A 15619-nucleotide genomic window follows, 5' to 3' on the forward strand; every position below is an offset into this window, starting at 1 on the left:
GACTATTTGCATGCTGTTTTCACAAAACAAGAGAATCAATTTACTGGCGATTTTTAAGATTCTTAATGCCATTATCATTTATGGCCATTTCGACCTTTGAACTCTTGAATTCTTTAGCATATCATGCAGTCCAAATTTATGGCCATTTTTTTACTTTTGAACTGTAAGTGTGATCTAGACCTTGGAGTTATCGACATAATTGTTTCACATGACACATCCTCCAATGACTGTGAACAAATGTACCATGTATTTTAAAATCTCACCATAAATGACATAGTTATGGCCCGGACAAGATCATTTATGGCCAATTTTGACCTTTGTCACAGTGTGACCTTGACGTTGCAGATATAGACGTAATTCTTTTGCGCGACACACCTTCCAATAATGGTGAAAAATGTGCCAAATGATTTTCAAATCTCACAATGAACAACATAGTTTATGGCCTGAACAAGCTCATTTATGGCCTTTTTTTACCTTTGAACTCAAAGTGTGACCCTTGAACTTGGAGTTATTCGACGTAATTCTTTCGCGCGACACAGCGTCAAATGATGGTTGAACAAATGTGCCAAATGATTTTAAAATCTCACAATGAATGACCTAGTATTTGCCCAGACAAGCTCATTTATGGCAATTTTTAATCTTTGAACTCTAAGTGTGACCTTGACTTTCGAGATATTGAAGTAATTCTTTCGCGCGCGACACACTGTCCCATGATGGTGAACAAATTTGCCACATGATTTTTAAAATCTCACAATAAATGATAAAGTTATGGCCCGGACAAGCATTTGACCCTTGAACTCCAAGTGTGATCTTGATCTGGAGATATCGACGTCCTTTGTTCACGCACACCACCGTTCCATGAGGTGAACAATGTACCAAGTTATTTTAAAATCTAACGATAAATGGACATAGGTATGGTCCGGACAAACTGTAGGTTAAAACACACTAAGTGACCCCGTGACCTAGTTTTTGACCCCAGCCATGACCATCTTCAAACTTGGCCTAAACATCATCAAGATACAACTTTTGACCAAGTTTGGTGAAGATCGGATGAAATTTCGGGACAGACCGACCGACAGTACGACAAAGTGACTCCTATATAGAAATATAAAGCTAATTTATTTCCATCAACGCAAACACTCCACAGCTGTTTCCATGGCGCTGTTTGTGCAAGGTGGCGCTTTGAACTCTGAACTGAATTTTTCCAAGCCATCTTTCACAATTTGCGCTCGTTGACACATGAACTGGCTGCAACAAATATTTTGTTGGTAAAAATCAACAAAATTCATGTGCCTATATACTTAAGCGGTACTTTATCTATACCAAATTGTTTTGGTAATCAGTCTTCAAACATATATATATAATGTGAATCTATTAACACATTATTTGAAACACATAAGTGTGAGAGATAGGACACAATAATAAATAAGAATGAACTAAGAAAGCAAGCTTAAATTTATATATAGCCTATCAGTTTTAAGGTGTTGGCGGTCATTACAAGTTAATATTTAAGATAAAGATCCAAATATGAAAACAATAAGATTTACAAAGTTTGTTGAATATCTTGTTTGGTAATAAGTGACCTGATTGAAATGATAACTGGAACTGGCCAAAAAAGCTCCCTAACAATGTGACCTTTGAATCTCTTGTTGCAACGCATCGCTGCAACTGCAGCTTCTCTACATGGAGAACATATGTGGTAAGCTATATTAAAAATGGGCATATTCAATGACTCGAAATTCCCAAAAAGTTTGGCATAAGCTCAGAAACAAACATAAATGCACATACACCAAACTGCTACTGTGACTGCTATATCAAAGCAGGTAAGACAAAAAATGAATTACTGCTTTGAACCTTACCAGAACAAATCGAACAAGGCCTTTACAACGAGTCGTAAATGGTGTACAGTCCTGGACAGAACACTTGCAACCAGCAAAACCCAGTGATTGTTGCCTTTACATTGTGGCAGCATAAGTAGATCATACATATTGAAGTCCACCTACAAAATGGGAAATTATAATGTACCTTAAACAATGTATACATTACTAAAAAGTGAGAAATTTGCTCAAATTACTTCAAAGAAGTATAGTGGCATGCTAAGAATCAAGTACAGTTTAAGTTAACAATAAAACAAAAGATTGTCAGGCAATATGGTACTCCTGGAACAACTTTGTAGAGGTCATCATTTGCAAAGAACATGTAGAATTTATGAAGAACCACCACTTTACATAAAAATTCATGTTATGTAAACGAAGACTTTGGCATTCATATCTCACAGACATATCAAGTCATTACCACTGCCACCTTCATCAACATAATTATTGGACACATAGAGAATTACTATATCTCACTACATACAAAGTGTGGAAGCCCTAGTTAAGGACAAGAATATTTTTAAAATTTTCACAAAACAAGGGCTGTTTGTAAAACATGAATGCCCCCCATATGGGCTGTCCGTTGTAGTGGCAGCTATAGTGTGAATACGTTTTTTTGTCACTGTGACCTTGACCTTTACCTAGTGACCTGAAAATCAATAGGGGTCATCTGCGAGTCATGATCAATGTACCTATGAAGTGTCATGTTCCTAGGCAAAAGCGTTCTTGAGTTATCATCCGGAAACATTTTACTGTTTCGGGTCACCGTGACCTTGACCTTTGACCTAGTGTCCTGAAAATCAATAGGGGTCATCTGCGAGTCATGACCTATCTAACAATGGAGTTTCATGATCCTAGGCGTATGCGTTCTTGAGTTATCATCCGAAAACCATTTTACTATTTCGGGTCACCGTGACCTTGACCTTTGACCTAGTGACCTCAAAATCAATAGGGGTCATCTGCAAGTCATGATCAATCAACCTATGAAGTTTCATGATCCTAGGCGTATGCGTTATCATCCGGAAACCATTTTACTATTTCGGATCACCGTGACCTTGACCTTTGACCTAGTGACCTCAAAATCAATAGGGGTCATCTGCAAGTCATGATCAATCTACCTATGAAGTTTCATGATCCTAGGCGTATGCGTTTTTGAGTATCATTTGGAAACCATTTTACTATTTCGGGTCACTGTGACCTTGACCTTTGACCTAGTGACCTCAAAATCAATAGGGGTCATCTGCGAGTCATGATCTATCTAACGATGAAGTTTCATGATCCTAGGCGTAAGCGTTCTTGAGTTATCATCCGGAAACCATTTTACTATTTCGGATCACCGTGACCTTGACCTTTGACCTAGTGACCCCAAAATCAATAGGGGTCATCTGCGAGTCATGATCAATCTACCCATGAAGTTTCATGATCCTAGGTGTATGCTTTCTTGAGTTATCATCCGGAAACCATTTTACTATTCCGGGTCACCGTGACCTTGACCTTTGACCTAGTGACCTTAAAATCAATAGGGGTCATCTGCGAGTCATGATCAACCTACCTATGAAGTTTCATGATCCTAGGCCAAAGCGTTCTTGAGTTATAATCCGGAAACCACCTGGTGGACCGACCGACCGACATGTGCAAAGCAATATACCCCCTCTTCTTCGAAGGGGGGCATAATAGCAAGAAAGAAGTGTATATAATGTTCAATTTTGTGACCCACGGGTCAGGGTCAAATTTGACCCAAAGGGCATAATTGAACAAACTTGGTAGAGGACAATAAGATGTTACTGCAAACCAAATTTGGTAGCCATAGTCCGAATGGTTTTCAACAAGAAGATTTTTAAAAGTTTCACAAAATTGACAGCCCCCCCCCCGGGCAGGGTCAAAGATGACCCCAGAGGCATAATTTGAACAAACTTGGTATTGGACTATAAGATGTCACTTCATACCAAATTTGGTAGCCCTAGGCCCAATGGTTATGGACAAGAATGATTTTTAAAGTTTACCCTAAATTAGCCATTTATAAGCATATGTTCAATTTTGTGACCCCCCGGGGCAGTTTCAAATTTGACCCCAGGGGCATAATTTGAACAAACTAAGAAGAGAACTAATACATGTCAATACATACCAAATTTGGTAGCACTATGCCATACAGTTATGGACAAGTAGATTTTTTAAGTTTTCACAAAATAGGCCATATATAAGCATATGTTCAATTTTGTGACCCTCGGGGCAGGGTCAAACTTGACCCCAGGGACATAATTTGAGCAAACTTGGTAGAGGACTATAAGATGTCACTACATACCAATTTGGTAGCCCTAGGCCCAATTGTTATGGACAAAAAGATTTGTAAAGTTTTCACAAAATAGACCCTTTATAAGCATATGTTAAATTTTGTGACCCCCGGGGCAGTTTCAAATTTGACCCCAGGGGCATTATTTGAACAAATTTGGTAGAGGACTATTAGATGTCTCTACATACCAAATTTGATAGCCCTATGCCCAATGGTTATGGATGAGAAGATTTTGAAAGATTTCACAAAATAGGCCTTATATAAGCATATGTTCAATTTTGTAACCCCAGAGCAGGGTCAAATTTGACCCCAGGCGCATTATTTGAACAAATTTGAAAGAGGTTCACCCAAGGAACATTACTGAGAAATTTCATCAGAATTGGACCAGTAGTTTAGAAGAAGAAGATGTTTAAAGAAAAAGTTAATGCAAGGACGAACGCACGCAGGCACGGACGGACGCACGCATGACGGACACAGGACCATGACATAAGCCCCGCTGGCCTTTGGCCAGTGGAGCTAAAAATCAATTAAGGAAGGGAGGGAGCACCCCTCCCTTACCCAACCATAAAGGCCTCTGGGCATCTGAAATATGATCACAAGCACTAATAATCATATAATAATGATAAAACCCTGTCACCACTGTCGATAAATTGGAAATTGTTATGATTGTGAGATATAATGTAAACATTTGCATACAGATCAATCTTTTTTCTTCAAGCCCAACACAAAATAACAATGCAAAATTAAAGTTTTAAAGGTTTTCAATGGGTACAAATAGGGTATTTATCTGGACATTGGAAACGTTGAAATACATGAAAATATCATCAAACAACTTAAATGTATTTCATTGTTAAAATATGTTTTTCTTGATTTGTCTCCAAACTTTACACAAATATGGGTGATTTCAAAAATATAAACTAGAAATGGCGCGGCAGAGGCCGACGTGTATCCCCACGCCACATGACCCAGGGGTGCTCCAGGGTTGGTAATGGGGCTATGCATAGTTGAGATTGAACGTATTGTCATAAGAGAAGTTCGGTATCAATTAGATGTGAATTGGTGTAGAAATGGGAAGAAATTATAGTAAAAGGCAATTTTGGGTGGGCGTGGCCAATGTGGGCGGGGCACCCCAGGGTTGGTAATGGGGCCATGCATAGTTGAGATTATCCGTATTGCCATAAGAGAGGTTCAGTATCAATTTGAAGACATTCGGTGTAGTCTCCGATGCACTCAAAATGTGCAGCTCCATGAGATACACTGCATGCCAAATATCAAGTTGCTATCTTGAATATTGCAAAAGTTATGACCAAGGTTAAAGTTTTGGGACACACACACATACAATGACAGACAGGCCAAAAACAATATACCCCGATCTTTCGATCCGGGGGCATAAAAATGAGTAAAAATCTATGATCCGGCCCCACCTCAACCCACATAACTTTTGGCCCAGGGGTCAGATCGAATTCCAAATAGTGCAGGGTCGCACATATGCTCATAGCTACCATGTGTGTAAGTTTCAAGGTTCTAGTGCTTATAGTGTAGGAGGAGAAAGTGGTCAGGACAGACAGACGGACGGACAGAAATAACCACAATATCCACACTTTTTCTCCGAAAAGCGTGGGGATAATGAAGCCTTAATGAAAGTTTTTCTCAAATTTTAGATGTTAAGTAATGGCAACAGTTTTGTTTGTATTGCATAGGGAAAGGGTTAAGTTTTGTAAATGAGTAGGGCCGTTCTGTCAGATGTAATCACTTTTCACAACAAAAGATGTTAACCAAATGTTTGATTTTTTTTATAAATGTACATGTCTTTTGCACTTAATAAAATCCCATTAAAACATGTTATCAATATTTTGTGTGTTTTGTTAACATGCAGTATGTTCTTAAGCAAAATTTAAATACAAAATCAGAAGTGTTCTAAAAAAAATATGGAAAAATTTGAAATTTTCATGTTTTTTAACACATATTTTTCAAAACTATACTCCTGAAAGTTTTTTTCCTGGCCTCAAAGCATTGTATCTTAAAGTAAAAACTCAGATTTATCAAAATATCAAAAGGATGGCCTTCAAATATGTGTGAAGTTTCTTTTTTATTATATAAGAAAATCTGCAAAAACTAGCTTTTGCCAAAACTGTATACAATTTTCAAACATTTGTACACTTGGGACACTTACATGACTTTTGTATACAAGTTTATATAAGTTAAATAAGCAAACCATTCAACATATATAAATACTTTTTAAATTGTTATTACATTTGACTATACAAATTAATGTTTCCCCAAATAATGTTCTGTGCTAGAAGGTCCGTTTAATGATTTAAGGTTGCTGTTAAGAGATTTAAGGTTATTTGTACTTGACAACTTAGTTTTCATTTATTCTAAGAAATACCCAAACAGTCAGTAATATAGAATACAAATTAAATTGGCATAAAACATTCTTATAAAATTATAAGACAAGGGACAAAATTGTCACAAAACCAGGTTTTCATTGTGAAAAAAAAAATCTGATAAAGGGAGAAAACTCAAACTGAACTTTTGAAATGAACAAACAAAATTAACCCCCTTTGTAAGTTTGTTTTTAAAAAAAAATCTATTTTTAGTCGTGGCGACCTTGACATTGGAGATATTGACGTGATTCTTTCGTGCGACACACCGTCCCATGATGGTGAACAAATGTGCCAAATGATTTTAAAATCTCACAATGAATGACATAGTTATGGCCAGGACAAGCTCATTTATGGCCATTTTTGATCTTTGAACTCAAAGTGTGACCTTGACCTTGGAGATATCGACGTAATTATTTCGCGCGACACACCGTCCAATGATGGTGAACAAATGTGCCAAATGATTTTAAAATCTGACAATGAACGACATAGTTATGGCCCGGACAAGCTTGTTCCGCCCGCTCGCCAGCCCGCCCGCATTCGCCAATCAAATAACCAGTTTTTTCCTTCGGAAAACCTGGTTAAAAACCTGGTTAATAAGTTACAGGGAACTTGCTATTCTGTGTGTTCTTTAACCAAGCTTGATTAGGAATTTTTGAAAACGCGCCATGGAGATTTTCTTTCACCATTAAAAATAATAGTTCACGGATTCAAACCATAATTCCTGATTAATATGTTGCTACAGTGGATTCCTGTTCTTAGCATACCATGTCAGCAAAAATTATGCTTATAACAGGAATATGCTATTAACAGGAACACACATTTTAGCATAAATATAGCAACTGGGGGCATACAATAAGTCAAATCTGTTAATAATTGATCGTCAAAGAGAAATTTAAATTCAACATTGTATATGATTGATGTTTAGGATAACTATTTATCAAATGGAATTGTATTCTAAGGTATTTGCATTTGCATTTGAGCATATTTTTGCAGATTTAAAGCATATTTTCTTGGCATTCTGAGAATGTTCTATGCTATAAAGACTTTAAGTGAATTCTGAATATTGGGGGTTAAAAATTATGCTATTAATAGAAGAAAAATACATTAAAATTTAAGAATCAATCTGTGCTTTGACATTCTATATGCTAATAACAGAAATATGTTATTATCAGGTATGCTAATAAGTGGAATCCAGAAATTATCCTTCAGTCTGACAAAATTTCTTAGCCTGTCAGACCAAACATCTGACAGATTATTTTACATTTTGCTGTGTCTGACGTGGCTTCTCACTTTTGAGTCCGTGATGCTAAATGTTTTAGATTCAACACTAGTTTCCTCAACCTCACGACACCAGAGCTCCTCACCTGTGATGCAAATATACTTTAGTGGTATAAAGAGATATTTTTTTCCTTGCAAATTGCGTTTAGTTCCTCACTTCTGGTTAAAAACAAACCTGTTACCCTCCGATTGACTGTCAATTTAAACAGCAAACTCCAATACATATTCCTGTTTGTATTCTTGTATGAAAATGTCCACAACATATGGGCGTAGTTATATGGGGACTGAATATTCAAATACATGTAGGTTAAGAAGTACAGTAAATGACATGACAAAATGCTGTTAGGACATATCATCATCCTTAATTCCAAACCAGCTATACATGACATTATTCTTTAGAGGGGCATTTCAGAATAAAGATAAAAAGATACAAACGATTCGCAATGGAAAAATTATTTCCTGCAAATATTTGTTAGCGAAATTATTTCCGTCAAGACATGTTGTACAATAGCATGCCATGGTTAAAATGAGTGTGTAATACAATGCCTAAACTCTTTCTGCAAAGTTTGGGAAGTCTGCTTTAGATTTAGATTAAATGGAAGGACAGATGAAAGGTAACTCATTATAGTGCCACCAATGTAATTATTATGCAATTTTTTCGCAGTTCAGAGCTGAAAATAACATCCCAGACTTAATTATGCACTGCCAAGTTATTCAATAAATAGTAAATTGTAAACATTTCAATTATGAAAAATTAAACAACTTGTAATTCAGACACAACTCACATTTTACCTGTTGTTAGCTTTGAACAAGCTAATTGGCCTCGGTGAAAAATAATTTACATTGAAATTGAGAAAAGTCCTCGAGAACTCAGTGCCCCAGATAATTTTTTGGGAAATAGGGTTTTCAACCATTGATTTTGAAAAATAGGGTGATTCCATTCTTCATATAGAGTGAAATGAGTAATAAAAATGCATACCTTAAAATAATTGCTGATCGCGAACGCAAAGAAGAAGAATAATTGCTGATTTACTTCCGTTGACGCTGCACACTTGTATTGATTCTATAGAACTGTAAACTATCTTCATAAATTTTAATAAACTGATGTTTCGCAATATCTTTAATCCTTGAAACTGTCCATGATATAAACTTAAAAAAATGTCGACAATTTCTAACCAATGACATGCCTTTTTATACTTTGACAGGTTTGTTAAGTCACAGACTTTCCATCATGGTTTTTGGATGTCAACTCAACTGCTGTATACACAGTTTCTAACAAAATTGATAACACAAATAATTTTTGGCTCTTGCTTTCTTGATTCGAAAAAGTTTGCGATCGGCTGATATTTTGGCGCAACAATCTCGGAAGTCTTTCGACCTCTCTTAGCTATTTTATTTCGCATCGTAATAGAAACTGAAAGTACAGACATGCACAATGAGAGACAAATTAGGTCAGATTGAAAATGCATAGCGTTTGAATAACTATGACCGTTTGCTGAGCTTGCTGAATGTAAGCGTCACCGCGTTACGATACTAATTCCAAAGAGAAAATACCTAAAATGAGCAAAGCATTTTTAAATCGAAGTTTTGTATCGTTAATTTGACGAATTTGGGTAAAAGTCAAATTGGTTGCGTTTTCAATACTCATGATATTGCATTTTAAAACATTTTAATATGGTGAAAGACGCAGATACGCAGCTTATCTGGGGCACTGAGAACTGGTTAACAGACATGATATTTTGGATAATTGTAAAAGTTAGGAACTTAGGACAGCAGATATACATGTATGGGGAGAACGAGCAACGTAAACAATGTTAACCAGAAAGGCGCAATCACAGGCAATCGGCACCTGTGTCGGAAGCACTTATTAAGAATCATTAAGAAAGTAAATCGATATAAACAGAGAAACTATACTTGCGCACCCATTGAGCAATTCTTATCAGTCATCGTCGTGATTTTCGCAGAAGTTTTAACAGCCGTTAGACATTTATGATCGATTTTCTTATTAAGCGAATGACAACAATTTTTTTATCGACTAGTTTGCAGCCAAAATATAAAGCACTTACCTCGTGTCAATGTTAAACTTTAAACAGGTCGTCATATAAACTTGCAGAAGATGTGAAAAAGGCACCATCATGGCGGCAGCCATTTTTTCCAAACAAACCAGTTTTGCACCAAATGGCAAATATAACAAGAGTTCTGATTGGCTAATGCCATAATCTAAAAATAAATGCTGGTCGAGCAGGATTTTTCTGCTCGAGCAGAAAAAATGCTGGTCGAGCAGTAAATTTGCTGGTCGAGCAGCATTTTGCTGGTCGAGCAGCATTTAAATGCTGGTCGAGCAGCATTTTTTTCTGCTCGAGCAGAAGTTAAAGTTTCGACCCCTTTGGTATCCCATAGACTACGACGTATTACAAGAAACGCCAAGCTCATATATAACAGATTCTTTGCTATAAGCCAAACACATCCTGTTGAGCCTATTCGTTTTCCTTTATCTTTGTATTGCGTAATATGCTGCTTAGCAACATTTAATACATGATACAACGTTCAAGTACTTTAATCTGAATGACTCAGTGTTTGAATTATAGCTTTATTTGCTGCTGGCTAATATATGAAATTGAAAGTGTATCACCTTTAACCCATTTATACCTAGCGTCTAGAAAAAGGCCTTGGCAAACAGCGTAGACCCAGATGCGGCGTCTCATCAGGATCTGCGCTGTTTGCTTAAAGGAATTTCTGTAAGAAATATTCTAAATATAGAAATAAATATGCTAGACATCCCTAATTTTGGAAATAAATTGATCCAATTTAGAAGGATGGGAGAGCCCACTAGGCATAAATGGGTTAAGTGGCGTATCAGTAGTAAGTCGACTACAACTTGTGCAATACAATAATGCGTTCACTAATTTTTTTTATCATAAAACAATTAATATGTATCTTATTCAAATAAAAATTTAAGCCAGTGCATTATCTCCCAATAATGCCAAAAAACTGCAAAAATAATATTTCAATTAGCCATATTTAAATTACATTATTTTTTAATTATAGCATTAAAAGAAAAATTATGATTGAAAATATGGGCGAGGACTATCTGTGTGATATGATGTCACAGAAAGTCGGCGGTATTACTAATAGTTATCAGTATGTACAAAATAGTACAACACAACAAATTGGGTCAGCCCCAGGAGATTGATGTACATATGTATGTTGAGGCCGAGAGCCGAGTTGGACAAAACTCTTTGAGGCGTAAATATTATACCCCGATCTATAGCCCAAAATATGCGTAGGATAATTATTTTGTTAAACCGAACAAACAGTCTGTTACTTTCTGGCATCTACTACTACTACTATTACTACTTATACAGTACTACTACTACTCCTACTCCTACTACTACAACTACTACTTTTACTACTACTACTTCAACTATAATAATAACAATCACATAATATTGACATTTTGTTTATACAAATTGGTAAACAGTATAAAATACGTACTGTGCATTGATGAAGTGACAAATGTTATACGAAAAAGTATTGTCGATATGGATATATTCTGTCCCAGCGTTATGGCAGATCAAAATTATGGAAAGAGAGTTATACGGGGTTTTTCAATTGGAAACGGATGTGACGTTTTAAAGAGAATTCGTCTTTGTCCAGCTATTATGGAATAGCGTTTGTGCCATCGTGGTTACACATTCAAATCCAGAGGGCGACAATGCGATATTGCTATAGTATGATGGCGACAATGCGATTGTACGATGGCGACAATGCGATAGTACGATGGCGACAATGCGATAGTAAGATGGCGACGATACGATAGTACCATGGCGACAGTGTGGCAATACGATGGCGACAGTGCGATAGTACGATGGCGACAATGCGACAATTCGATAGTGCGATAATACAATGACGACAGTGCGACAATATGATGGCGACACTGCGAAAGTACGATGGTGACAATGCGATATTGCGATAATACGATGACAACAGTGCGACAATACGATGGCGACAGTGCGATAATACTATGGCGACAGTACGACAACGCGATAGTATGATGGCGACAATGCGATAGTACGATGGCGACAGCACAATATGACTATCGAATTTTCGCCATCGTACTATCGCGTTGTCGCATTGTCGCCATCGTATTATCGCACTTTCGCCATCGTATTGTCGCACTGTCGTAATCGTATTATTTAAATTTAAAAAATTGTGGGTATGTTTTATTTTTCGTTTAAAGGACAAGCTATAGGTCCTCGAATTTTGTTAGTTAACCTATCTCGAAATTTTAATGCACTAACTCATTTCTTCCTTGAAACTTGCTACAACATGCAGATTCAATTTTTAATTAGAATTAAAGCATTTTGAATATTGTTCCAAAAATAATTAAATGAGCAACACAATCTGTAAGTAGCTTATTTTATTTGCAAGATAATTATTAAATACATCTAAAATCAATCGTCATACAAATATAGTCTAGTCGATACATAGTTATGCATGTAGAATACGGTGCGTTGAAATTGTCTTTAAATCATAGAATAACTGTTATTTACCTGAACTTATAAAAGCACTTTAAAATCGATTTCATTTCGTCGAAAACATTTTGTTAATAACATTGTCATATTTAACAATGTCTAAATGTTGAGATGTGCTTTTGATATTTTAACGTAGTATTTCAGAGGTACAAGTCGACTTTGATATGCCACTTTAAACGCGAAACTCTTTCACCACCTGTCTTTTCATGTAACAGAACATTTGTAGCGCTGCACGTTTGAAAACATAATTCGTTGATATCAATTATTAGAACCACGTATTTTGTGGTTTAATGTTGCTAAGCAACATAATTCAAAAAGGACATAGCTGCAGACGTTTAAGCTCAGCGTCTGGATTTCCATTTCAAATGCTTGCCAGGTATCTGAGTGGCGGATATTTTTAAGCCGTGCGTTTCTTGTGTTGTCATATACAGAGCTCCGTTCAACTACTGTGCCTTACACGTATGGTATCTAGAAATATTATAATGTATTATACAAACAAAATGTTTGTGTACCTTATATATTTTGCTTTACTTCCAACTGTTCTTTCACAAATGTCAAGTGAAACATCAACATCTAGAATTCTTAGAAGATTGGATAGAATTGAAGAAAATTTATTCATGATTCAAAATGATGTCATTGACGACTTTAGAGCTGGATTGCGTAATTTACAAAAGGATCTGAAAGAAGAAAGGGATTTTAGAATAGAGGACATATCTGCGCTTTCTACCAGGCTTACGGGATCTTCAGGACAGGCGTCGTGTGAGTGTTGAGCTATTGTGAATCAATATGAAAATTTAATGATGGCATTTAAGAGAGAACAATCCGAAAATATATTCGTTCGAAAAGAATTTCACGAAATGAGAAAACAACATGATTTTGAAACAGGAAATGTCAGCGAAAAGTTTATTAACGTGGATTCTATGATAATCAATACGGAAAAGACATTATGTTCAGAAATAAACAACATTAAATATGAAACAGTTGCTGGATTTCAAGAAATGATAAAACAACAGGACTTTGAAATTGGAAACGTCAGCGAAAAGTGTTATAAAGTTGAATCAAGATTTAACAGTGCGGAAAAGACATTACGTTCAGATATAGACACCATTAACAAAACAACCATGGCGTTTAACAATACATGTATATATGATGTGTGTCAAAAAGAAATAAATAACACGCGTTCTTACTTCAACGACGGGTTAATGCATTTTAATGAGTTATTGACGAACCGTTCTTTAAATGCATTACATGAAATATCTCGGATAACATCAGAAACTGCCAATCTTAAAACGTCGCATGAAGTCTTGAAGAGCAAAACTGATATGTTATTTCGGCATCTACGTCATTTCCTTCTTACAACCTGTGACAGAGTAGTTAAGAGTAGTGAATATACAATATATCCGGATGCTTACATAGACGGCATGAACGTTTATTGCTATTTGGACTCCACGAACAAGGGATGGATAGTTATACATAGGAGACAAGACGGGTCTGTAGATTTGAATCGTACTTGGGCAGATTACAAAGCTGGCTTCGGTAACTTGAGTGGTGAATTCTGGCTTGGCAATGAGCATATCCACAAGCTCACTAAGGACAAACCGAGACAGCTGAGGATTGATATGGAGATGTTCAATGGAACAAAGCGATATGCGCTATATTCTGAGTTCAATATATCGTCAGTGTCTGAGAATTATAAGCTCAATCTGTTCGGATACACTGGGGACGCAGGGGACTGTTTATTAACGGAATGTTTTGGTGTTCATTATACTGGTGGTCTTCATAACGGACGGTCGTTTTCAACTTTCGATAGAGATAATGATCAAGGCAGCAATAATTGTTGTGCATGCTACTATGGGGGAGGTTGGTGGTTTGATTACTGTCGCAGCGCACATCTTAACGGTAAATACTTCAAGGAAGATTCCGTGCCTGATAGGAGAGGAATTATCTGGTTCAAGATCACAGAGTTCACAACATCTTTAAAATTTGTGCGAATGAGCATGCGCTAAGAGTGCACTTTAAGACGTAGATATGACTTGATAAAGTATTCCCATTGGAACAAAGAAAATGATTGTCATTCGCATTGTATCGACTTTTTTGATGTTTTCATGTACTTTAAAATATTGCATGATATTAGTTAACACATTTCATATATAATTGTCTTAGGAGTCACCTGTGGAAAACCCTGACGCGTATAGATTGTGCTTTACATTTGTATTGCAATTGAAATTAAAGAATCATGTAAATTTGGTGTGCTACATCAACAAGTGAATACTTTTCAAACGCAATAATTTTAAAACAAGAATTTTTCAAACACGAATTTCTCAAGTGTGAGTAATTATGGCTGCACACCACACTTTTTAGCCACCAATGCGAATTGGCCCCGGTCAAATTTCTAAATAAAGAGAACATTGCTCAAGTAAGCACCATTTTGAGTGTCTTAATAATAATGAATGTCAGGTTTGAGTTGTGGTGATTTTTCTTGGATGTTTGTAAGTTACCAAAACATTGGTATTTTAACTATAGCTGCATACAGGAAGTAGAATTAATGCAATTCGAAAACAGGTGTAATGCTGGCTCCGGTCAGTATTTCTGTTGGAAATTTGAAAGGGCGTACGGACATTGAACTATTACAAAAAATCTAATCCTTTGACCCCCAATTTTCTCCATTGCTGTTTAGTACTTGGTAAGTTACCAATGTAAAAACATGGTTTCCAGGCACCTTGCTTCTGCAGGAAAGTGGCAGTTTGTTGTTGAAACTGGCTTAAAAAGGCTCGGAAACACACATAATTCTGATGTTTTGATTTGAAATAATCAATACTAAAACATTTTGCCCCAACTCATTTGATTTGAATGTTACTGATTTTTCAGAAGGCACAGCCTCAACCATTCTGGCAATGTGCTTGGTTTATTTTCAGATTTGCGAGGTGACCAGTTTCCAGACATTGGTTCGCTCCTGCTTGTGTACGCGATTGGCCGAGACTAAAAAAACTGTAGTGTGCCACCTTAAAGGGGCCTTTTCACAGATTTTGGCATTTTTTAACTTATTCATTAAATGCTTTATATTGATAAATGTAAACATTGGATCGTAAAAGCTCCAGTAAAAAATCAAGAAAAAAATTTAAAAAAGGAAAAGAACATTGCCCGGAGCAGGTTTCGAACCAGTGACCCCTGGAGTCCTGCCAGAGTCCTGAAGTAAAAACGCTCTAGCCTACTGAGCTATTCCGCCGAGTATACATTCGTGACGTATTTTATACC

General features: G+C 36.4%; 2 protein-coding genes across 6 annotated transcripts in view; both read right to left on the reverse strand.

Moving 5' to 3' along the window:
• The window catches only part of LOC127847597 (uncharacterized), a 188530-nt gene that overhangs the window by 56902 nt on the left and 116009 nt on the right, over positions 1-15619 (reverse strand). The window lies entirely within an intron of this gene.
• The window catches only part of LOC127847599 (protein PALS2-like), a 195271-nt gene that overhangs the window by 1456 nt on the left and 178196 nt on the right, over positions 1-15619 (reverse strand). The gene's annotated exons all lie outside the window — the stretch shown is intronic.

This window comes from Dreissena polymorpha, chromosome 10, assembly GCF_020536995.1.
Source record: "Dreissena polymorpha isolate Duluth1 chromosome 10, UMN_Dpol_1.0, whole genome shotgun sequence".
Taxonomy (NCBI): domain Eukaryota; kingdom Metazoa; phylum Mollusca; class Bivalvia; order Myida; family Dreissenidae; genus Dreissena; species Dreissena polymorpha.